We start from the raw sequence: 25,289 nt of genomic DNA on the forward strand, positions 1-25,289 counted from the left end.
CCCAGCTAAAGGCCCACGAGATTTCACCGACATTAATGGGCCGGCCCAGATGTAGGCCCACAAGATTTTGAGTATCCTAGTAGACCGGCCCATTAACTGCCTGCCATGTTTTGGGCCAAATGTCGGGCCATATTTGATCTGGTCCATTAATGGCCTGCCACGCTCCGGGCCTGATAGTGGCCCATATGAGATCCAGCCCGTTAAAGGCCTACCACGTTCTGGGCCAAATTACGGCCCAGATCAGGTCCGGCCCTTTAAGACGCTTTGGGCTCAAATATGGCCCATATCAGATTCAGCCCGTCAACTGGACACTATGCTTTTGGGCCCACTTGCTAAAGGCCCACTTAGTAATTCGGCCTGATATTAGTTTTGGCATGTTAAGGACCCGTTTAACATTTCGGCCCTATATTAATTTCAGCCTGTTAAAAGCCCGTCATATAATTGGGCCTAACTACGGCCCGGTTTGCATCCGGCCTGCTCGCAGCCGATATCGGATTGGGCCAAACAAGGACCGAGACAATTTTTTGGCCTGTTAAAAGCCCGTGATTTGATTCGCACAATCATGGGCCGGGGTTTATTTAGGGCTACTGTCGGCCCGTGAGCTGATCGGCACGTTTTAGGCCCAACCTACATCGTGATTGCATGACGGCCCGATTATGTACCGTAATTTTATGGTTTGGCCGGTTTACTGCGAAGACAGGATATATATACAGTAAAATAACTGCAGCATTGTGAATAAGAAAAAACCTAGACTATACAATAAAGAAATTACGGCATATTACATCCACCGGGCATCAAAGTTCGCCACTATGATAATAAAGCACAAGCAGACAGCATATTACATACACTGGGCATCAAAGATCGCCACCAGTGCAAATAAACACGCCGACAAAATAATATACAAAACCGACAGCACTTCAATAGAGTTCAAGAAAGGTTAGCCCTGCTGGGGAGCTGCAGGGCAAGCAACTGAGCAAGATGATGAGACTGCGCTTGTTCAACACTTGTATCTTCCTCACTCTGAAAGATAAACAAGCAGACAGATGACAGGTTTTGCACATAAAAGTATCAGTGCTGACAATTCATCACATTTCTTACTGACGAATAAAGTGACACATTTTAAATTTGCATTAACACAATATGGTATTGTTCGGGTCAAGACATGGCAGGAAATAACATTGTGAAGGAGTTGGCAGCTTCACGACACCACTGGATTAGAGATCAAGAACTCATAAGTATCAATGGTTAGTGTGCTGTCAATTTATACCATTTCAGATTGGCAAACAAAGAGACGGTTTAAATAATAGTAGAATGATATGACATTGTTCATAGTTAAGACATTGCAGAATATGACATTGTGCTGTAGTGGGTAGGTTCACCACAGCACTGGATTACAGATGAAGAACAGAAGCATACATGAAGTGCAAAAGAAGATCACTTGCTCTGTATAGTTTAATTTACATGGTATGAAGAAGGAACTTGGTTGTACAACTGAAAACTTAAATTGAGAAAGGACGAACTTTTGTTTATGAACAACATATAATAAACTTTAAACAAGCAATTTGATGCAAACACAAAAAATAAATAGCTGTTGCAGTCATGCCTAACCAAATATAAACAACAAAGTTTGAAGGCTTGAGATGGACAAACTTACATTATTGGTGAAGACAGGCTCTATAAAGGCCTTGTCCATGCTGATGGGGGGGGGACAATTCAAGAAGTTTACCACAGAATCTTCTTCAAAAGCATTGCCTTTATTCTACATTTTGTTAAGAGTAAATATAGATGTGATAATATACGAAAAATGGAGAATATTTAAGATAAGATGAAGAGTGATGCTACATAACCAAGTAGCTATAAATGTAAGTGCAGTGATACAGGCAAACGGTACAGCCAAGAGCAATGCACAGCTAAACTTCTTCAGTACCAACCTTATGGTAAGAGTAAATATAGATCTGATGTGTAGAAAATGGAGGGCAAAGGAAAATAAGCTGCAGAGTGATGGTACATGAACAACTACCTTTCATTATAAGTACACTGATAAAGGACAGCATGTACTTACAAGAGCAATGCAGAGCTATAAAAACATTGGCATTGGATATATTCTACACTAATGTAACCATTCATACAGATCAGATAATTTGGAGTGAACAATTGATAAGCAAGCTATCATGCATATTGCTGTCACATAATGAACCAGGTATGTATGCAAGTACAGTGATACAGGACAACAGGTACTGACAAGAGCAAAGCAGCGGGCAGCATATTTGCGATATCATGTCGATCTTGTCAAACCGGAGTTCTTCTTTGAGCAGATTTCCTACAAAAAATATCTGTAAGGCACATGCGGAAAAGTAGAAGTTCAAATTGTCATGTGATTTCATAGACAGTACCTCATCCTGGGAACGAGACCAGTGCATAACAAGGTTTTTCCATTCAATGTCTTCTAAATTTAGCACAAGAGACTTCACCGGAAATTCATTTATAGACTTGCCATCAAAGTGTGATTTCCTCAGGTAACACTGATACTGCTGCAATGCTTCCTTGAAAAGCACAAGCAAGCTTTGCTCGCCATGACTATCCAGATTGACCCTCGCCTAGTTACAACAATGTAATATAAATCATTGATGTGTTCAATCAGCAGAAAACAGGAAAATAATAACCATGAATAATAGCACTTATACGTAAGTTGGACAGGAAGATGTGAAAATGGTGTTTGTGTTCACAATAATCTTCCCATGATGGGAATATATGCACGTAGTCCCTAACAACATTGAAAGCATTGTCTTTTAAACTGGGAATAAATGGAATGGGGTTCCAATCTGCAGGAATTGGCCGTCTCTGCAGTTGGGATAGGTCTTCGGCCGGTGGACTTGCTGTACTTTTTGCTGGAGTGGGATTTTTCTGTGGTACAACTGGTGCTATGGCAAATGAAATCGGTATACCTTTTGCTGGAGTGCAGGTCCTGTGTGGTGGGGCTAGTGGTGTGGCCAGTGAAGTATGGGTACAGTCTGCTGGAGTCGGTCCTATGTTTTGTGTCACTGGTTGTACATCCAATATAAGTGGGGTGCTGTCTGATTTCTCCGGCACCACCACGTTTTTCAAGGACTTTGCTGGTGCTCCTTCAGGTTCGGCAATCACCCTCTTCCTTTTTGATGTCTGATGCACCAGAACATCATTTGAGTGGAAAAACATGGTACGACGACAGATGGAATATGTATTGATAATGGATGGGCATGGCATCTCGACATATATGATGAGTAAACTAAGCAGATGGCGGTGCAACAATGTAGAAGAAATGCAAGACAACATATGCAAGATACGCGCAATCAATAAAACCTTGCAAAATTAGAACGGGCACCTTGATGGGTGAACAGGACAGGCCATCTGCCTTTGACTCCTCGAGGTTAGAATAGTCATTAGGATGATATTCTGAACAAGAATCAACAGGTGGGGAGCGTACGAGTTTCATTGCTTCCAAAATGGCACTCAATGCCTTGGTGCCAATTTTGTAAGTCATTGCAGTGTTCCACAATATTCTTCTGATGCGCATATTCTGATATTCACTGTAATTGCGTATGATATCTGAGAACCATGAAAACATAAATAGTTGTGAGATTATCTTTGTAATGCAGATGATATTCTAATATAGGGGCGCCCCTGTAAACACGTGCTATCACTGGATTCTGATGAGAGAGCTCATGTGTGCTGTAATATGGTGCGTGCATTTATATAATCTGGCACAAGTACACAAAAAAATAGGCTCCAGAAGTAAGGATAGCTGGCAGATGATAGGTTCATAATATACTGTATAGAGAGTTTATTGCCAAACCATGATAACAAGAGCACACAACAACTAGGCAGATCATAGTGTACATAATAGGGGTACACCATAACCAGGATATATAAATTGGGAAAGTGGAACTGGCTGGAAATTACGGTTTTGTATTGCCGCTAGCAATTGAAAGCCTATCGATCACGTACAGGCCAGCTCTATCAGCTGTTAGACTGCAGATGTCCCTGCTCCCCTTCCTGACAAGGAACATACTATGCTTCCCATACAGAACACCGCACGGGCCGCCGGCCGAACCACCGGCCCCACCGCCTGTGTTCCTCCGCCACCCCCACCCCCACCCCCGCCCCCACCCGCGTCGAGTTTTCTTCGTTCGACGAGGCCCCACCACCGCCCCCCACAACCACCGTCCCCACCTGAGCCCCTTCGATTGCACCGGCGAACTCCGGCGAGCTCTGAAAAATCGACTGGCCCAATTTTGAAATTTAGTCTATTGTGATTTAACTAGTGTGGAATATAAAAGGGGAAAACCATGAGCATTGCGAGTATGGTGTCGAGCGTGCCATGGCGGATCTGAAGGTGCAAACCGGACAAAGGCAACTTCACAACCAAGACAAGAAATTGGAGTAAAGCAGTGGCGATCTATTTTCTTGCTGCGATAAATAAGTTGAGCTGATACGAAAGTGTACCGCCTCTAGTGCGACGCCGTGTACACATCTGCTGAGAATTTGACGGTGCTGCGGTAGCGATGGCTATCGACGGTGTGGAAGCAGATCTAGGAGGGTAGACGGTGGCGGCGGGGTGTGGTGGACAAGACGGTCGTAGGAGCGGCACCGGCAAGGTGGACGATGGCGGGGATGAAGCGAGAGGACGGGATGCAAGGATCCCGGTCCGAAGCCGTGGATGAGAGAGGTCGCTCTCTTATAATGGACGGCGGCGTCGGGGTATCAGCTCCGGCATGGTGGAGGAGGACGGCGGTGGATGGGGTGGCGGACGGCGGCGGTGGACGGAGGAGGGTGGGGTGGAGAGGGTGTTTTGGTGCCCACGGAGTACGAATGGGGGAAAGGGAGGTAGAGAGGAAGGGGGGAACCATGTATTCAGGGCGCGATTGTCTCAAATGCGAGGAAATTTACAAACTTAGCCCCCGTTTCAAATTTCTACTACATCACAGCAACACTAGTTGGTTGGGGATAGGACCGTAATCTCGCATAGACCGAATATTTGCCGACGAGAGTTTGTTTTTGGCGTCCAGCGTGTATGAATATGAATCGGGGAGGGAGTCGATTTCGGCCGAGGACACACTGTGTTTTGGCGCCCACCGTGTATGAATCCGGGTGAGAGGCGGTTACGTCATGTTTGGGTGAAATTACAAACCTACCCCTATTGAAACCTATAGAAATCCAGCATATAGGCTTTGCGTGGCAGGGATAGGCAGTAGTGATTTCCATCTCGCAGATTTTGGTCTCGGGCGGTTACTGTGACTTTCCCCGCTTTGTTCAAATTTTGCAGAGTGCACGTTTACAGTGCCAACTCAATTCGAATCCTGTTTGTATTCTTTTTTTTCGGGCGGGATCCATTTTCAATTGGAATTACATTCTATATACATCATTTTTATATATACTTTCAAAAGCACAACAAAGAATTCTGCTCCTTTATATGTATAATATGATTTACAAATACAACGATCTCGAAATCTTAAGGTTGAATTCGAAAAAAATTAACCTAATTATGTTCTACTAAAATGTATGGATCAGTAATATCTACATATTAAATAACATAGATGTGCATGAATTCATATGAGTATGCATGTTTGATAGATCAATTTTGGTTCGAGTATGGATTACATGTATCATCATCTCGAATTCAAATATTTTAATCCCTTTTTTGTTCACTCCTTTCACGCCCATCTCTCTCGCATGCATGCTCCTTCAGGTAGCTATCACTCTCTTTTCTCCAGCTCACCCGCACGCTCACTTCATGTTGCTCCTATCCTCGCAAACATGGTCTCTCGAGGTCTCCCTTGAGAAGTGTCACACTCTCCCTATCATTATACATTACACGGTTTTCATTATCTCTCACGTCTCTACTGTTCTCTGGTATCACTTGGTACCTAAGCTTTCTTTTTCACCGCCAAACACACAGTCACCACTCATCTTTCACTTTGTCTTTCTCTCTATGGGATTCTCTCACACACCCTATATATCTCTACATATGACTCATACCACTAAAATTACTCTCTCTATCTCTCCTGTAGACACAACATTTGTTGCGGTCTCCTTTTCATCTCCATCCCAGACTGACATTATTCATTTGTTTACCGATCAGACAACCCCGACTACCGTCTCCTCTCTCTCTCACACAGACACACACACACACAACTCCTGCTTCCACTCCCCTTCCCGACTACCGTCTCTCTCTCTCTCACACACACACACAAAACTCTCGCTTTCGCACCCCGACTCGTATTTCTCTCGCAAACATTTATCGACTAGCTAGCCTCTAGATAGGTTTATACACCCGCACACTCGTGCTTCCACCATCGCATACATGTCTCTCTCCCGCTCCTTGTATCTATGTAGATTTTTCTTCCCTTCTTGAGACACGCCCTCTCGATCATGCACACGCACACTATCGCCTCATTTTAAGCTGATACCTATCGCACACACACTCCTTGTGTCTTTGTCACACATGCACTCCGTCCTCCTCCACTCGCCCTCTCTCTCACACACACATGGGCTTTTTGCAACAACTAGCAAGATGCCCATGCGTTGCACGGAACATCAAGATGCATTTGTATGAGTAGTTTATCTTGTGGGGGAAAAGGATGAACGAGGGAAGGCCTTATTTGCAAATGTGGAGAGGGGTGTGGGTATCTTTTTGTAAAATTGCCACAGTTTCCTTCCTATCCGTCAGATATAGATCGGATGGCCTATATTGCAGGATGGTAGGCACACGATCATCACCGACAATGCTTATTATAAGAGTAGGGATAAAAAATAGAGTTGGTGATGATGGTGGGCCTGCCATCCTGCAATGTAGGTCGTCTGATTTATATCTGACCGATAGGAAGGAAAATATGGCAATTTACCCGCACTCTTCACCACATTTGCAGATAAGGCCTTCCCTCGTTCATCCTTTTCTCCCACAAGATCCTGATGTTCCGTGCAACGCACAGGCATCTTGCTAGTAAGAGTAGAAATTAGACATATACCACTTCTCGAATCTTGAAACCAACAACATTCCTCCCTTATCTCATCAAAACCGCCAAAGGAATATATTTTGAGTGAACATAACATATTTTTAGTGATATACGTATTTGAAAGCTAGACTTTTTTTCTATCAAATCGGTGAATATGTATTAATCCAGTGGCGGAGACAAGCCTGGGGCAGCTAGGGCTATAGCCCCAGGCCTAGAAACAACTTCCTTTGTAATTTCTTCATGCAAAGCATAGAAAATCATAGAAGTTTATCACTCAACATAGCACAGCCCTAGGCGTAATCTGCATCTAGATCTGCCACTGTATTAATCTACTTTGATCGTGTGGCAACGCATTGGCACATTGCTAGTAGTTATTATAATTTTTTGGACACCAGACAAATGGTGGAGTACATATACGAAGAGAAGAGGCGCACGCACGCAGTCGGCCTCTCGCTGTCTCGCACACATGAGTGTTACGTAAAGGCGACGTTAACAAATAAACTCTAAAACCCTAGGGGCACGATTGCTACATTTGCGGGTACCGGGTACGTGGTGGAGCACCTTTGTAGGAATAGTCAGCTCACGTGATAATTTGATCCGTAGGAGTTGATGGTCAGGACCACAGGTGAACAACTTGGAGCGCAGTGGCTCGCCAGTTGCCACAGATCGAGTAGCCATGTTTAAAATGTCGTTTTTTAGCGGGGTTAAGAGTTCCGATTTTCAATGGCGCGTTATAAGTAGTAAGTAGTTTTTAGAATGATTGGTATGGAGCGAAAATGGAATTCATGGTACTACGTACCTCCTTGGCGTATGGTTGTATGGTTTGTTTTTTTTTATGGAGGTTGTATGGTCTTATGTTGCGAGATGTTGAACCTGGTAGTTTTAGGGCAAATACTATGGTTTAGATTTAGATGCTGGTTTTCTTTAATGAAAATCGGAAGGGGAAACGCTTCTTCGATTAAAAAAACTACTACCTCCATTCTGGTTTACTAGTCCCCATCGTACTTTGGGTCAAAGTTTGTCTACGAACTTTACTTGTAAAATGTGAATGGAAAACGAGATTTTGTTATACCCAAACAAAAAACGACTGGAGGGAGTGATTGCTCTGACACGGACGCGACCTCTCATAGCGCAGGCTTTGAACCAGCGCGCCGGCCAAGAGGGCCGCACTCGCTGCAGGCCCGGCTAAGATCGCCTCCTCGCCGCGTGCAACCAGCTTAAGGCTTCTCCGCCTGCCTTCATTGAATCTGCGCGTGTGCCGGCAATACGTCCTTTCGCGAGCCGGCAGGCATTTTAGAACACAAAAATGACTAATGTATAATTAATTTACGCATGGTCTTGACTTGTTGTGCTCGCACTGGTAGCAGGAACTAGTAGAGGATTTTCTTTATTTATAACTCTCCTCACATTTTTTTGGCTTTGAAGTGAAACATGGTTGTGGACATTATGTATGAATGTGCAGATATCTATGAACATGAGTTTGATGTGGAAGTTGAACTTGGAATGTCGGGCTTGCGCGTGAACTATACCATGTCCAATGCTTCGTCTGTTATTGTTTGGAAAGTAATTGCTGTTATTACATGACCCGAAAAAAACATTTTGTGCCACATCAGTAGATGCACGGACATCACAACAGGCATGCTGACTGGATAAACATTTGAACCTAGCTATTATGAAGGAAATTTTGTATTGACAGCAGTTTTAGATAGCAGGAGATGCCTAGCCTGCTCTGCCTCTGCTAGCTTATTTCTGTCTTCTTCCATCTCTTATTTGGCTTGGGTGAAGAGAGCATTTGATTGCTCTTTTCTCTTCTTCAGGAACTCAGCTACATTCTCAAGGGCTGCTGCACGCTTTCTTTCAGCCTTTACTAATGCCACGAGGACACGAACAGCTGACGACTCCACCTGGCTTGTGTGTAATCCAGCATCATCTGGGAATTTGCACCTTGTGTCTAATCCAGCATCATTCGGGAACTGGCACCTTGTGTGTAATCCAGCCTCATTTTGGAAACATGATCTCGAGGTTCACCATACTTCCCTCCTCGCAGGAACTGCATCCTGACATGAAGTTACTTCTTTTTTAGATCAATACTCAGAGCAACCTAGATCCATTTAGTAGAAGCGAGATAAACAGAACTCGGAGAAGTGAATTCAAAAGGAAAAAAATAAATAAAAACAGACTACAAAGTGAGAACACCCACTTCCTACATCAAGCTAAAACTAAAGCATTAGGACGATTAAGACTCTTCTTATTAAACATCGAAGAACACCACGCTTAAGAGAAACAGAAACTACCACATATACACATCAAAGAACACGAGGCTACACGAAAGTAATTGAAAGGGTGTTACTTACCAAAGCTCGTTTTATAGGTTTGGTGCAGCTCCTCTTTAACTTGCCACGCTCCTTGAAGATGTCCCGAATATCCCGTGTTTGGTCTTCATTGCTCCTCTGCATGTTCGCACTCGTGGTTTTAAAATCTCAACATGGCAAGAAAAATATACTACTAGTAATACTCGCGCATCTTGTGGGAAACATTAAAGCACTCGTCTGCCATGTTAGAGCATCTCCAACAAGATAAACTACTCATACAAATGCATCTTGATGCATGCAATGCATGGGCATTTTGCTAGTTCTAAAAACCTTTCCATCATTGGCCACACTACTGGTTGCAGATGAAAAACCTACCCAAGCACAGCGCGATACAGGAGCGACGCACAATTACAAGCTGATATTCTGTTGGACAATGGAGGCTATAACCAATTACTTTTACGGGAACAATAGCACCCAGGAAATTTGAAGGGTAGGTATGAAACTGCACATGTACTGCTAAGTGATTCAATACACACATTACCAATCGAGGAGGAGAACGATGGTCGCGGCGGCCTCTGTGAGTCATGGTCGGCAACGGGAGTCAGTTCATTGTCCACGACGATGGTACTTCTGCACTTGGTGTCGGCTTCCGGGAAGCAGATCCGAGACCGTGGAAGACGATGTTGGGGAAGAGGCTCCGTGTACGACGACAACGGTGGACCGGCTCTAGTGCGGCGTACGAGGTCGTCGATGAGGCATATGCGCTGTAGTGGACGAGTGCGCCGATGTAAAGGGGAGGAGCACGAAGGCTGCGGTGCCGTGGAGAAGTTTTTTTTGCGGTGGGGATAGAAAATGGGGAGTATTCAGGTGTACTACTCTGGGTGCCGGGGTGGGGTTGGCTGGGTAGGGTGAACCTGAAGTTACGAAAACAGCCCCCTACCAAGCGTCATCTGTAGGCCCATTTCGAAGGCTATGATGGTAACTTCCCACTGCTCGAATCAGGGTTGCGGGATATTTTCCCACCAACCTCAAAATTTTGTGACACTGGACTCCCCGTGTGGCGTGTTGAGTGATTCGGCTAAGAAACTAGCGAGTAGTAGTAGTAGTAAACTCTGCATATTAGGTTTGACCGAAGTCAAACTTCCTAAAGTTTGACCAAGTTTATAGAAAAACATAAACATTTACCATAACAAATATGTATGATGTGAAAGTACATTCAATAATGAATCTAATGGTATTTATTTGTTATTGTATATGTTAATATTTTTTGTTATAAGCTTTCTGAGAGTTCACAAAACTTGACTTTGACCAATGCTAATACGCGGACTTAAATAAAAACGGAGGGAGTACACATCTGTTTTCTTAGTTTGTAGTGAACTAACCATTTGTTGAAATTGTGAAATAAATATATTAGGCTATTGACTTCGAATGTAATGGTCTATACAATTCAATAGTTACAATCATTGTCGAATCCCAAGATGTATACAAGGTCTATAGTACTTCACAACATGCTCAAACTCACATAATCCCAGTCAAATGAGAATCTAAATGCATTTCATAGTTATTACTTTGTAGGATGCAACAAGAACAACCATAACTCTACATCAGCCATTATAGAAGCAACATTTTGACATATCCCAATGTGTGAATGAAACATGCAGAGAGAGCTTTTGAAGATGGAGCAGATAGGGAGGGAAAGATTGTATGTATGTGGATGAGAGAGTAGGAATCAAACCTAACGAGACAGAGAGAGAGAGAGAGAGAGAGGGAGAGGGAGAGAAAGAGAGAGGAAGAAGTTAGGTCTGTGAGAAAGATGCATACATGTAATATACATGAGATTCGTGTGCATCTGGATTCTGTATGCGTGGAAGGAGAAGAGACAACATGTTTGATGAGAGAGCAGGAAAAACATGGACGAGGGGGGAAGGATCTCGTGGGTTGAGGGATTGACAATTTTGTGCGGGGGAGAGAGGGATTGGTAATTTTGTGCAAGAGAGAGAGAGGGCGGGGGGAGGAGTCAGTCAGCCGTCGTCACATCACCCTGCTTCCAAATGACCCCGCATTCTCTAGCGCGGTGTGGTCACCGTCTTCGATCTGCTCGTTGCCCTCTTTGAAGATTGAGGTGTTGTGCATGTTGGTGCAAAGAGGCACAAGCGAGAGTGGCCGCCGTATAACCTTGGATGGGGATGAATTGTGTGCTCGGGGGAGTGTGTGTGTGTGTGTGTGTGTTGTGCTGCGTGTCCCTCTCTCTCTATCTGTGTGTGTGTGTGTGTGTGTCAGATATTGAGAGAAAACAAACCTAAGGAGAGAAATGGGTATTCACGAAGAGATTGTGCGGGCCTTGAGGTGGGCAGGGGCCGGGTGAGGGTGTCAAAATGTGCGCGTTGATGCATGTGTTGCATGCAACCGTGCGAGGGACGGATGAATCGAGAGAGATGGTTGTTGTGTTACGGATGCTCCTCTCTCTGTCTCTCTCTCTCTCTCTCACACACACACACAAGTAAACTAGAAGACCGTTCTCTCATGTATACACAACGTATCAGCATATGTCTATGTCTCACTCATGCATGATCATTTGCACATTCACACCTCTCTATGTCTGTATCACACGCCCACCATCTCCACATTGCCCTTCCGCCACAACACACATATGGACACATACACACGTTCTCTCTCAGTCACACACACAAAATCAGTATTAAAAAACTAGGGCGCACCTAAAACTTCCAAATCCAAATAAACACGAACTGCAGCTAAATTCAAATATATGGAAATATTGCAGCGTAAAGAACTTTCACTGGAAAAAAGTTGAGTAATACTCGAGGATTGTTTTCACACACACAAAAAGGTTTGATGGATGTCCTTCGAGCGCGACACGGTGACGCACCGTTCGATCGACCGTGCGGCCGCAGTTCACACGCTTGCACAGGATTCTGTATCGTGGTTGTGGTACTAACTAATAAAAGCGCTACCTAAGTCTAATGTTTATGTGTACTAGTATGGTTTTCTTTTAAGTTTGAGCAACCTTATATTTAAAACTAAAGTAAGCTCCCACACGCGCACTCATCAATATGCCGCCGCCATTGCGCATGCCGGCGCCCGCCTGCTCCGGCCAACAATTTCTCGCCCATCACCGCCGTGTCGCCGCCATCCCTGTGCCATGAAGCCGAAGGCTCGCCCGCTCACGTCGTCTGCAGTCCCTCCTTGTGATGCTGCTGCGCTGCCAAGCACGCGAGCAGCTGGTGGAGCCGCGACTATGCACGCAGCGTACGAAGAGGAGGACGAGCGCGTTCTCCAGCACGCCGGCGAGGAGGAACTAGCGTGTCATTGTCGTCTCCGCCCGCGCGGAGGAGGCGCGCATGGTGGCTGTCGCGGCGGAAGCCGGTCGCGCGCGCGTCGAGCCCGCAAACCGGGTGCGGATGTGGAATCTACCTTCGAGACCTTGAATGCCACGTGGATCCTGCAATCTGAAGGAGCAATTTGGGTCAGTCGACTCATGTGAGCCGTTTGATGCAACATGGATGGCTAGAAGGGCTTCTTCCACCTCTTCTGCCGTCTTCTTCCTTCGCTCCATCGAACTTCTTTCACAGATCGACTGACCCAAATTATACTACTAGTACGAACGTATTAAGTACAGTAGGAACACGAAGATACGAGCAGTAGTACCAACTGCAAGAAGAAAAGTAGTAAGACATAGTACTAGTACTACTGTACGTACTAAAGAGTTCAAATAACAAGAAAGAACATAAACATAGTTCTGCTGGGGCCTCAGCACAACACACCCTTGAAAATAAACTAATAGGCAACTAGTCCGCTTGACACTGGAGTAGAACCAGCATGAGCGACGGCACTGCCACCTATTTGGAGTCCGAGTCCACGTCCTCGACTTCGTCCTTGTCCCTCTTCCTCTTCCTCTTTGCCGACGCTTCTTTGCTTGAACCGGACACTGAGCTCTGCTTCTTCATCCAACCCTTGTAGATATTTAAACAAAGGTAGGCATCCATTGCTGCGTACAGGATGTGATCTTCATCTAATGTCTTCGACTCCCATGCATGATGAAACTCGTGATGAGGTTTCTTCAGTTTAGCGTACGAAGGATCAATCATGGCTGCTGCCAGGGTCAGCATTGAAGGTTGAGAGGAGGACACCAGGCTTGCCTTCTGGAGATCGAAGGGCTGGCCTACAACGAGACCTATCCGACGCAGGACATCACTGTCGTTCTTAAAGCCTACAGTAACGAATTTCACTCTTTTGTCCTTGAGGAAGTTCTTAAAATCCTGGCACTCAACGTCGGCATGGCATATGTGGTAGACCAAGCAAACGTTATGTACGCAAACCTGGATCACAGCGGGTTTCTTCCTCTCTTTGTCCTTTAGATCCTTCTCTCGTCCCAGGACTGTGGTGTACTCAACATCTAGCCCAGCGACCCACTCATCCGTTGAACTGTTGAACATGCGTAGGAAGCGAGCAAGCAATGATTTCACCGTCGCGGATCCACGTGTGTAGATGACGATGAACTGATCGCCGGTGATGGCTCTAACCTGGTACTCAGCGGCGACCATGGAGATTTGGGAGGCCATGGATTTTGGAGGAGGGTTAGGAGAAGTTGAACTATTGTACCCCACAAAAAAAAATTGGGAGCGAACTAATGTGAAAGGACGGGACGACTGGGAGCGAACTGTTGTAAGGTAGAAGACGGGGACGAGTAGGATGTGCGAACGGCGTGGGGTTGCTAGCTTGCCCGGTGGATAAACGGCTGCAAGCCCCCAAAGAGTTCTCGAGAACTATGCGGGACCCACTAGATGTCATGTCTACTAGACCCATATCGTAGACCTGACGGTATAGCTTCTGCCTGTTCGCACGCCATGCCGGCGCGTGAATGTAACTTCACTTAATTCCGTCAAATGTTGCGCCTCCCACGACCTTCGCCTCCCTCGCGCGGTCGCGCCCTTGGAGACTTCGACTAGCTATAAATGAGCAATTTTTTTGCCTTTTTTTAGACAAGCAATTTTTTTGCCTACTCTGCATGCATGATACTCCCTCTCGTCCTTTTTACTCCCGTCAACCGTTTGCAAAGTGTTTGACCAAATTTATACTTTTTTAACACCACCTTATATTAATTAACCAGCCACACCAGTACACTCATTCGATACAATATTCCCAAAACACTTAGGCGCGGTGCATTAACTTCTACCTCGTTTCTTGTTTCTTGACATATCAACCAATAGGAGATGTGGGTGTGCATGCTTTTAATGACTTGAGACTACCAAACATGACATGCAGTGGTTAATTCATTGCATGCAATGCTATTAATTAGCAAATAAACATTAAGATCTCTCATTTTCCCCTCCTCCTTGGTCACAGTGCACAATCTAAGATGACTTGCTCACCTAGACGGAGGGAGTACTGATTATAATGAGTATAAGAACTACGTTTTATAATGAGTGTAAAATATTGATTTGACATTGTGAATGTTGACACATTGTGGAATAGTTTTTGAAGTCTGCAAAAGTACTCAACTAATGCTATCATTCTCCACAAAAAATGTGTTTACCAATGCATGCATGAACACTTGTTACTCTAACCCCCCTCTCTTCTTTAATTCTTTGCCACATCAGCATGTTTGCTATTCCCATGTGCTAAGATACCACCATTATGGCCAGCCTCAATCATCGCATGCAATAATTTAGTGCACCTTGAAATATGAACATGTGTGGGGCGTGTTTGTTTTTAATGACTTGAGACTATACCTAGCCCGGCATGCAAGATGACTTATTATGCACCGTTCCCCATACTGCAGGAAGCCCGTTCATCTCCAAATCCTTTCCTCTCCATGTGTGGAAATAATATGCCTGCCAAACTCTCCTTCTCCCTCCGGCGGTCCCACCACTCCACCCCGTGTGAAAAAATCTGCATGCATGACTCTCCTCCCCCCACGCTCGTCCAATCCGTTGTGACCAGCAATATTTCCACCCCTTTGCTCCCCCATAATTTACTCCAACAAATATGCCCATGTAGTTGTTACTTAACTGCAGGTGCATTCGGTCACTAACATATGGGCCCAACATGGGTCTGGCCCACATGTCAGTGACGCAACTGGACCTGCAGTTAAGTTAGTGCAGCTCAGTCCATATCTTACGTAGGTGTGCCATTGCTCGCTATAAATATTGCGCCTCCCACGACATAGCTATCTCCTCCCCCTCATGTTCACGTTCATCGCTATCTCCTCCCCCTCCCTCTCACATCGACCACCATGGCATCGCCCCTCCCAAGCCCTAGGAGCCCCTCGCAGCACCGCGTGGACGGTCACGCGTCGTCGTTCCGTTCCTCGCCGCCACTAGTCGAGGAGGACGCGTCGGTGTTCCGCTCCTCGCCGCTACGCGACACGTCGTCGTTCCGTTCCTCGCCGCCACTACTCGAGGAGGACGCGTCGGCGTTCCGCTCCTCGCCACAACACGTCGAGGTGGACACGTCAGCGTTCCCTATCTCTCCAGCATGCGCGCCGGGGGACGCGTCGGCTCCCCACTACGAGGAGAACGCCGCGCCGCCCGCCGAGCCCCCCAGCCTTAAGGAGCTTTCGAAAGAAATGGATGTCACCTTGTGGGAGGCTTGCCTCCAGCGGAGCGCGCCAAAATAGAGGCGGAGAAGAAGGCCGAGGAAGAGAAGCGCATCGCGGAACAAGCTGCCTGGGAGGCCTATGTCACGTCCGAGAGAGTCAGGCAATTGGCTCTTTGGCAGAAGGCTCGTGCGAGGGCCATGAGGGTGGCGGAGGACGCCCGTGCCGACGCCCTGAGTGCAGTCGGGCCCAAGCGCCTCATCTACGCTTGGCGGTACGTGGACCGGGTGCACGCTTCCAGCAAGGAGGAGTACCTGTTGGCGCCGGATCACCACACCGGTGAGATCGCGCTCGCCCGCCGGCAAGCCGCCAATCAGCACCTCGCGAGTTGCGAGGCTGAGGAAGAGGCGTTGTGTCGGCACGCTGGGAAACGGCCGCGCACCAGGGCACTCGTGGCGTGCCACAAGCGCTCCTGCGAGTGCCGTGGCTTTTAGGAGGAGTATAATTTTTGTTTCGTAAGGCGATCTCATTAGTTTTGGGACGCAAATGATAAATCCCGAACGTTCAGGAATTTTTAGCGTCCTTAATTAAGTATGTAAAAGGGAAAGTTTGGAAACCTTGTGTATTCGTACGCATTTTGGAAGTACGTGCATATAGCACAAACTTTACTATGTACTATCACACTACACGTCTCTCTCGATATATGCTTGCAGACTGTGCTACTCCCTCCGTCCAGGTCAATAAGTCATCTTCGGTTGTGCACCGTGACCAAGAAGAAGGGAAGACTTATACACCTAGACGGAGGGAGTACTACTATTACTTATGTACGTGCAAATGCACGTTTTAACATTACGATGCGGTTTTTGTAAAAGTGGAAAAACAACACTAGTCAAGCTTGTGAAACGATTCAATGCAAAACAAATGCAAAAATGCTCGTTTGATTGATACTTTTAGCTTCCTTCTCTGTGGTTATTTCTCTATCATACTTTGTACGGAGTATCTCACTGGTTGGAAAGGCATGCAAATTCCAAACCGCTTCCTACACCCTGTATCGAATTTTTTGCTTAACAGGTTGTGCCGTGCAATTGGAATTCCAACTTGAGTACTACTACTAGTAGGAGTACCAGGGGCCAGTTCTTTTAGGCTTCTAGATTAGTAATCCCATAAATACTACCACCGTCCTGGTTTATTGGTCCCCATTGTAATATGTGTCAAATTTTTGGTCAAAATTTAGCACAAATTACAATGGTGAGGAAAAACCAGTTAAATCTTTGGTAAAAATTTAGCACAAATTACAATGGTGAGGAATAAACTAGGACGGAATAGTAGTTTAGAAGCCCAAATAAATGAGTGAGGCGCCTTATTGTTACTCTCCATTGTGACTAGTCTTGTGGGAAAAGCTGGGGAAGCCGCTAAAAGAACTGGCCCTAGGAGTAGTAGCTAGGGATCGAGTGTGCGAGATGAACTGGAGAAATTAAATGCAGAGAGATGAAATGCAAAAAAGACGGAGGGATGTGATGGTTGCTTGTCCGTTTATTTTACCAGGCCACTTATTACTGGGAGTGGTTGGGTTTTGTGATATGACGGCTTTACTGCCGCACCACGAGCGGGGTGAGAGGTGAGACTCCCGTGCAGCGCCGCCCTCTACACGTACTACTACTCCCTCCATCCATTTTTACACGGCCTAACTTGTCAATCTTTCGTACCAAGGCATGTCCGCAAAAAGAAGAACTGGTTTTGGGACTAGTATCTGGATCTCGTGTAATCTTGCATGCAGCCTCCTTTGAATGCCTAGCCGCTGGCCTCCCTTCCTTTAATCCCTCGCATGAAAATTACTCTCCTCCCTTTTCTACATGCATGCCCAACCATAATTCCTCAAATCATGCATGCCTTGGCTGAAATATAGAGCTCGCTCCTCCTTTGAAAATATGGTGGTGCTATCCATGCATGCAAATCAATGCGACGGCCAGAGCATTTTCACGACGAAGGGACCACGCACGACTTGCAAGAGAAAATTAAGATGGAGATGCCTCGGTTAGTTCAATTGGATAGGTTTGTTCGGATATTATTTCATCTCTAGAGCTCACAAACATCCGGGTGAAATAGATAAAAAGTATCTTTTGCAAACAAAAGCGTTCAACGGTTCAACCTGCATCCAAAACTTGTGAAGAAATAACTCTTATTGTGCTTTGCAGGAAATGATCTTCAAGAATTAGTTTTTGAGTATCCATTGTTATACATGTTGGCTACAGATGACATAGCACTTTCTTGTAGCCAACAGTTGGCTATACTATTTAAGTATTAACCATGCCCTTATACACCTAGATGGAGGGATTAAATCAGGATGACTTGGGAGGGGGCAGAGGATATGTAAGAAATGGTTCATCATAAGTCTTTCACCAGTACTGTTGTAAAAATTCATACATAGAAGATTCTAGACTAAACCATCAATGGATACACTTTTATTCATGCGCGATACTCCAATAGAGCAAGATCATGCATGGAAGTCTCCACATGCTTAGACAGCGGATTACATTGAGCGAAGACTAATGATCAACATTTAACTTGAAAATGCAGATGTCCAGGTGAACCTCCTTGGAGTCCCCGTGCACATTGTTGGAGTCCAAATAACACCATGGGTTTTCCATGTCCACATCGGCGGGAAAGTCCCAGCTCCGTAGAGTCCAAGTATGCTCGGCGTAGCCAGTGTCGCCGCCCACGCGTGTAGGTCTCCTCTTCTCATGCTCATACAAGTGGTAGAAGAGCTCGCCTTATAAAGGCCTACTAGCAAAATTCCAACATCGACCAGGCCGTCCATGAAATGGGAGTGGCTGTAGGGGACGTTGCGCCAGTTGAATATATGAGCGAGTTACTACGAGATTTAATCCAAATAAGCACAAAATAAATCATGACGGCTATAACAGAGATGAAACTAATAATTTTGACTAGCATAGTAGTAGGATACAGAGTAGAAACATGAATTCTACCACGATTTTGAACAGGAAGGACAGAAACACATACGGTGCAACGGGAGCAGCACCATTGGCGTTGAGGTTGTCGCCCATGTCTAAACACCACGTAGACATGGTCTTTGAGCATGGTTCATAGTCGTTCCACGCTCGGGCATTGAAGTTTGTAACTATTTTAGATTAGAATATACTACTCATCTGGTGCTAGTGGTAGAGCAAAGTCCTACACTACTACTCTACTCAAGCAAGTTAGGGCATAGCACTGTAGGGAGTACCAGTACTGTGATCACTCAAGCAAGTTGTCTGGCATCGACATGACCCTACATTGCTGGTATGTGTCTCGTAAGTCAAGCGGCGTGCTGTAGTCATCATCACCTGTCCACTTCCCGCAGCACATATTCGCTTCTCCATATTTGTCCGCACATAATCTCGTCCAATGTTCCATCCCCGCTAAGGTGCCTCCCCCCTCGTCTGAAACCCAATCACTAACAATGGCAGAACCGAGCAGCGTTCGCTGAAAGAGTGGCTGGAATTCGCTCCCCACAGAGGTAATCAAGCTCATTGTTTCGCATGTGGACAATCTCAGTACCATGCCGCTCGCCGCGTGCTCGTCGGGGCTGTACCATTTACTCAAAGCCCTTAGGCCGGAGCTTTTTAAGCCAGCTCCTTGTGTCGGATTTCGGGTTCCGGCAGACCCTTGAGGTTCGAACACTAGGGTGCACGCGGAGATTTCGCCTTCTACCTACCTGCGCCCCACCGCCGCGCTAAGATCTAAGCTATGGAAAGAACAGCACAAGAGACACGGAGTTTATACTGGTTCGGGCCACCGTTGTGGTGTAATACCCTACTCCAGTGTGTGGTGTGGTGGATTGCCTCTTGGGCTGATGATGATGAGCAATACAAGGAAGAACAGCCTCGCGAGGGTCTGTTCTTGGCTGGGGCGATGAACTGCTAGGAGGAGTTCAATCACCCTTCTCTCTCTCTCTTCTCGATTCTCTCTCTGATTTCAATCCGATCTCCCATCTCCCCTCTACCCTGTGGGTGGCTAGTCCTATTTATAGGCAAAGGCCCTGGGCCTCTTCCCAAATATTGAGCGGGAAGGGCGCCAACAATTGGCCATTTTGAAGGGGAACATCTGGTACACTTATCCTGACTAAAGTTGGTCCCCGCCTGCCAAAGGCTCTGGTGGTGACGCTGGCTTGGGCTCCACAATGACTTCCTCCCTGCCGTTGGACTGGTCTTGGTCTCGTTGCATCGAAATGGGTGCCTTTGCTTGATGCTCTCGCGTGCGCTTGCTCCCTTTGCACCAAAGAGGAAAGGAGGACACTGCGCGGGCTGACGCCCACCTGGCACCCTTGGTCGTCATGGCTTGTGTCACGGGCACCTCATGAGGTACCCCGCCTTGATCTCTCCGCCTCCTCGCGAGCTAGCCTGATGAGGCCGTGCCTGAGGAAGCTCCGTGTCGTCCACCCCGCGAGGCTTGACCCCTCGCGAGGGTCTTGGGTCTGTGTTGATGAAGATGGGTCGTGCTGGGCCCCTCCTCGAGCCACGCCGCAGGCCGCAGGTAGGCAAGTCTGGGGACCCCCGTTCCCAGAACACCGACAGTAGCCCCGAGCCCAAGGCGCGCCCGGACTTGGCCGTGCAGGGAGGCGAAAGGGCAAGAGCGAAGCGCCGCGGGCCCTAACAGCCTGCGGCCTTGGGCGTGTGTGGCGGTTGATTGGACGTGGGCGCCTCCACTTCCCCACAGCGCCTCGGCAACTGCGCGGATTGGACAAGTCCCTGCATGCAAAGCGGGTCATGATTACCTGCGATCGTGGGGGCTGACGGCTGGCCCTCGCCGGCTATAAGTATGGATCGGCGCGCGCCCTTCCAATTCATCCCCCTCGCTTCTCCTTCTTCTTCATGGCCCCGTCGAGGAGGTTCTCGGCCGCAGAGAAGGGGAAGGCTCGCCAGGTTGAGCCTGCCTCTCCCCCGCCCAAGCGCAGCCGAGGGCGCCCTCGCAAACATCCTATTTCCACCACGGCAGCTCCCCGCGGCCGTGGAGACAATTTCCAACACAGTAACGGGCGGACTGCTGCAGCCGAGGGGGCGCACTTCGGTCACGCGTTCCCCTAGGCCGCGCTTTCGCGCTGCAGAGGTGCTGTCGGAGTTCATTGTGTGGTCGGCAGAGCCGACTAGCACCCGGCTTCAATTTCCTCGCTTCCTCCTCGGCGAGCTCCCGGCCGGTGCCCCGGGTGGCCTCTGGCTTCAGGCAGACGGCTGCTGCAGCTGGGCCTCATGGGCTTCACTGGAGGTCTCTGCAGCCGGGAGCCTGGCCTTGACCCGTGGTTGGCAGACGTTTGCTCGCGCGCGTGGCCTGAGCCGTCGGTGCACCCTGCACTTCAAGTTTGACGGCGATGCCACCCTCTACGTGAGGGTGTTTGGGGAAGATGGTCGCCGCGCAGGGTGCTGCCCTGAGGACGACCCCGCGGTCGGGAACCCAGCCCCGGCGATGATGGAGAGGACAGCGCTCGCGTGATTGGCGGCGCTCAGGGTTCCCCAAGCTTCACCGGTTCTTCTTCAGGCGGCGACTCTTCTAGCGGTGGCCGCGGTCAGCCTCCACGCCGTCGTACCTGCTTGGGAGGTGGTAGCGTGTCTGACCGCCGTCGCGCCTTGGTGAAGCGTGAGAGGGAGTCTGCCTGAGCCCCGGAGGCAGCTCGAGTCTTCCCTGCAGGCCGGTGTGAGGCGAGCTGCGCCTGATTCGCTCTTTCTTTTCCTTTTTCCTGCGTAAAAAGACAGTAGCGTGGAGCCCCGCGGGTGCGTGTTTGGGTTATTGCTGTTAATCATCGCTTTGCTTCCATTATCGTTCCTTCCGGCTACGTGCCCGCGCGTGGATAGTTCCCGGCCCCAGCCGTGGGGGGCGACCGACCCAGGCCCTGTGTTTGTGTCGCGGTGCCCGTGGGGCACGGACTGGAGGGGTGCTCCTATAATGGACCCAGGTCGCGAAACCTTTGAACGACTAGGACAGGAACACTCGCGAGGGCGCTCGGCTACCCCCCTCGCGAGGCCTTGCATAAGAGAAATCGAGGCAGGAGAGTGAAAAGTCGAAGAACCACAAGCCAAAGACGGCAACAGCTTCAATAAAACTTCGAATGAGAATGAACAAGCCAACTGCGGAAAGCAAATGAAAAAGCCGCGTCCGGCACCTAATCTAGTCTTCGACGTCTTCTCACCAGCGCGGAGCTAAGTGCTGCCACTGGGCGTGGGAGGGAGCCCCAGGGCCTGAGGCCGGCACTCCTGAGACTCCGAGGCGTGTACAGCCCCAACTCATTATTACGTGAGAGTGTCACGGGCGGCGAGCTTCACAGGCGTTGGCCTTCTTCACAGGCTCCGGGCCTTTCTTGGGGGAAGCAGGCTTCACAGGCATTTGCCCTCTTCACAGGCTCCGGGCCTTTTCCAAAACGCGACATCCTCACAGGCATTCGCCTTCTTCACAGGCTCTGGGCCTTTTCCAAAACGCGATAGCTTCATGGGCATTCGCCTTATTCATAGGCTCTGGGCCTTTTCCAAAAAGGATAATCTTCACAGGCATTCGCCTTCTTCAGAGGCTCTAGGCCTTTTTAGGGGTAAAACCTCCGGAGGTGCTGGATGTTCCATGCGTTCTAGACCGGCACCCCCTCCTGAGTTTCCAAGCGCGCGGAGCCGGGCCTGGAAACATGAACAACCTTGAACGGGCCCTCCCACATGGGAGAGAGCTTGTGCAGTCCCTCCCTGGAGAGAACCCGCCTGAGCACGAGGTCTCCTACCTCGAGAGTTCTGGGGCGGATGTTGCGGCAGTGATATCGTCACAGCGCTTGTTGGTACCTCGCCGCTCGCAGCGCGGCTTCTCGGCGACGTTCCTCCCCCAGCACGAGGTCCATCCCCCGCATGGCGTCCTGCTGCGCCTCGTCGAACGCCAGGACCCGCGCAGAGCGACATCTGACCTCGTGAGGGAGGACCGCTTCGGCTCCGTAGACCAGGAAGAACGGGGTCTCTCCAGTCGGCTTGGTCGCGGTTGTGCGGATGGACCACAACACGGACTGAAGCTCGTCGTACCAACCTCTGCCGCAGGCCTCCAGCTTCTTCTTGAACGTCCTGGTCTTGAGGCCCCTCAGGACCTCTGCGTTGGCTCGCTCGGCCTGGCCGTTGCTTCGGGGGTGTGCCACCGAAGCGTAGCATATCTGCGTTCCAAGGTTAGCATAGTATGTTTTGAAGAGGTTACTGGTGAACTGCGAACCGTTGTCTGTGATGATGCGGTTTGGCACCCCGAACCGGCTCACAATGCCCCTGATGAACTTGACCGCGGAACCCGCGGGGATGGTGCGGACGGCCTCTACTTCAGCCCACTCGGTGAACTTGTCCACGGCGACATAGAGGTAGCGGTAGCCCCCTGGCGCCCGAGGAAACGGGCCCAGGATGTCCAGCCCCCAGACTGCGAATGGCCACAAAAGGGGTATAGTCTGCAGGCCTCCTGCCGGCTGATGGATCTGCTTGGCGTGGAACTGGCAGGCCTCACAAGCTTTCACCAGTTCGACGGCGTCATTGAGTGCGGTGGGCCAATAAAACCCACTGCGGAACACCTTGCCGACGAGGGTCCATGATGATGAATGATGTCCATAGTCTCCGCCGTGTATATCTTCCAGCAGTTCCTTTCCTTGCTCCCTGGAGATGCAGCGCAGGGACACATCGTTTGGTCGCTTCCGGTAGAGCTCTCCATCCTTGATGCAGTATGCCGTGGCCTGCCGTGCCACACGCTCCGCTTCCTCCTCCTTCTCCGGCAGGGTCCCTTGTGTTAAGTAACTCCGGAGCTCCGTGATCCAGCACCCCTCCTGAGGTTCCATCGTCAGGAGCAGGCGTGCTCCTGAGGCCGGGCCACAGACTGGGGCTCCTGAGGCAGGTGGCTGGGGGAGCTCCTCCCGAGGCTGAGCCGTGTTTGACAATGACAGCAGGGCTGAGGGCTTGAAGAGCCGCTCCTCGAAGACGCCAGGCTCCTGAGGTAACCGCTTGGACGCCCGTTTGGCGATGTCGTCGGCCTCCTGATTGGTGCCACGGGGCACATGCTGCAACTCCAACCCCCAGAACTGCTTCTCCATCCTGCGGACCTCCGCAAGGTAGGCTTCCATGTGCTCATCTTTCGGCTCGTACACCTTGTTGGAGAAATTGACAAGGAGCTGCGAATCGCCCTTGATGGTGAGGCGTTTCACCCCCAGGGCAGCTGCGGCCTTCAAGCCCGCTATTAAACCTTCATACTCCGCTATGTTGTTGGAGACCTTTTCACCTTGCTGGAAACAGAGCTGTACAGCGTAGTAGAGCTTGTCCTGAGTGGGCGATATAAGCACCGCCCCAGCCCCAGCGCCATGCCTGGAGAACGCCCCATCGAAGTACATGACCCAGCCTTCTGGCGCCTCGCTTCCCGGGGAGAGGGACCAATCCTCGTCGGCCTTGAGGCCTGGTGCCTCCGTCCATTCTGCCACAAAATCCGCTAATGCTGCTCCCTTGATGACTCTGGTCGTGCTGAATTCGAGCTGAAACGCTTGCAGTTCTATGTTCCACTCAGCGACCCTTCCAGTTGAGTTAGGGCTCCTGAGCACTCTCTCCAGGGGGTATGACGAGACGACCTTGATGGGGTGACCCTAAAAATAGTGCCGCAGCTTGCGTGATGCCACCAGTAGCGCGAGGAGGAGCTTCTGAGGCATGGGGTACCATGCCCTCGCGTCCCGCAACACCGTGCTGACGAAGTACACTGGGTGCTCAACGTGGTTGGGTGCGTCAGTGCTGGTGGCGCCCTCCGGAGACCATGGCGCCTCCTGAGGTGATGAGGCCTCCTGAGGCTGGCCATCTAGGAGAGGGGCCTCTTCCGCCTCCGGTGCACTCCTCTGCGGCGGCTGATCCTCCTCAGCCGCAGTGGCGTTTTCTGTGGGCCTTCCTTGTTCCTGTTTTGCCTTGTCCCAGGCTGCTGCTGTGGTTTTGATTCGACGCTCCTCCCTAACCGCCACCAGGGCTGTGCTGGCGGAGTAGGGAGTGGCGGCGAGGTAAAGCACCAGGGGCTCTTGAGGGCGCGGAGCCACCATGACCGGAGGGCTGGTCAGGTATCTCTTGAGATCCTGGAACCCCTTGTTGGCCTCTTCAGTCCATTCAAAGGGCCCCTTTTTCTTCATTAGCTGGAAGAAGGGCAGCGCTCACTCCCCCAACTTGGAGATGAAGCGCCCTAGCGCGGTCATGCATCCAGTGAGCTTCTGCATTTCTCTGAGGGTCTTTGGCGGGCTCATGTCCTCGACCGCCTTGACCTTTTCCGGGTTAGCCTCGATGCCTCGGTGGGACACGAGGAAACCCAAGAGATTGCCCGAGGGGACTCCGAACACACACTTCTCTGGGTTGAGCACAGGTTCACTGCGTTGAGGCTCGCGAAGGTTTCCTCCAGGTCTTGTATCAGGGTCCTGGC

This window comes from Triticum urartu, chromosome 4A, assembly GCF_056163025.1.
Source record: "Triticum urartu cultivar PI428250 chromosome 4A, HENAU_Tu73, whole genome shotgun sequence".
In the NCBI taxonomy this organism is placed as follows: Eukaryota; Viridiplantae; Streptophyta; class Magnoliopsida; order Poales; family Poaceae; genus Triticum; species Triticum urartu.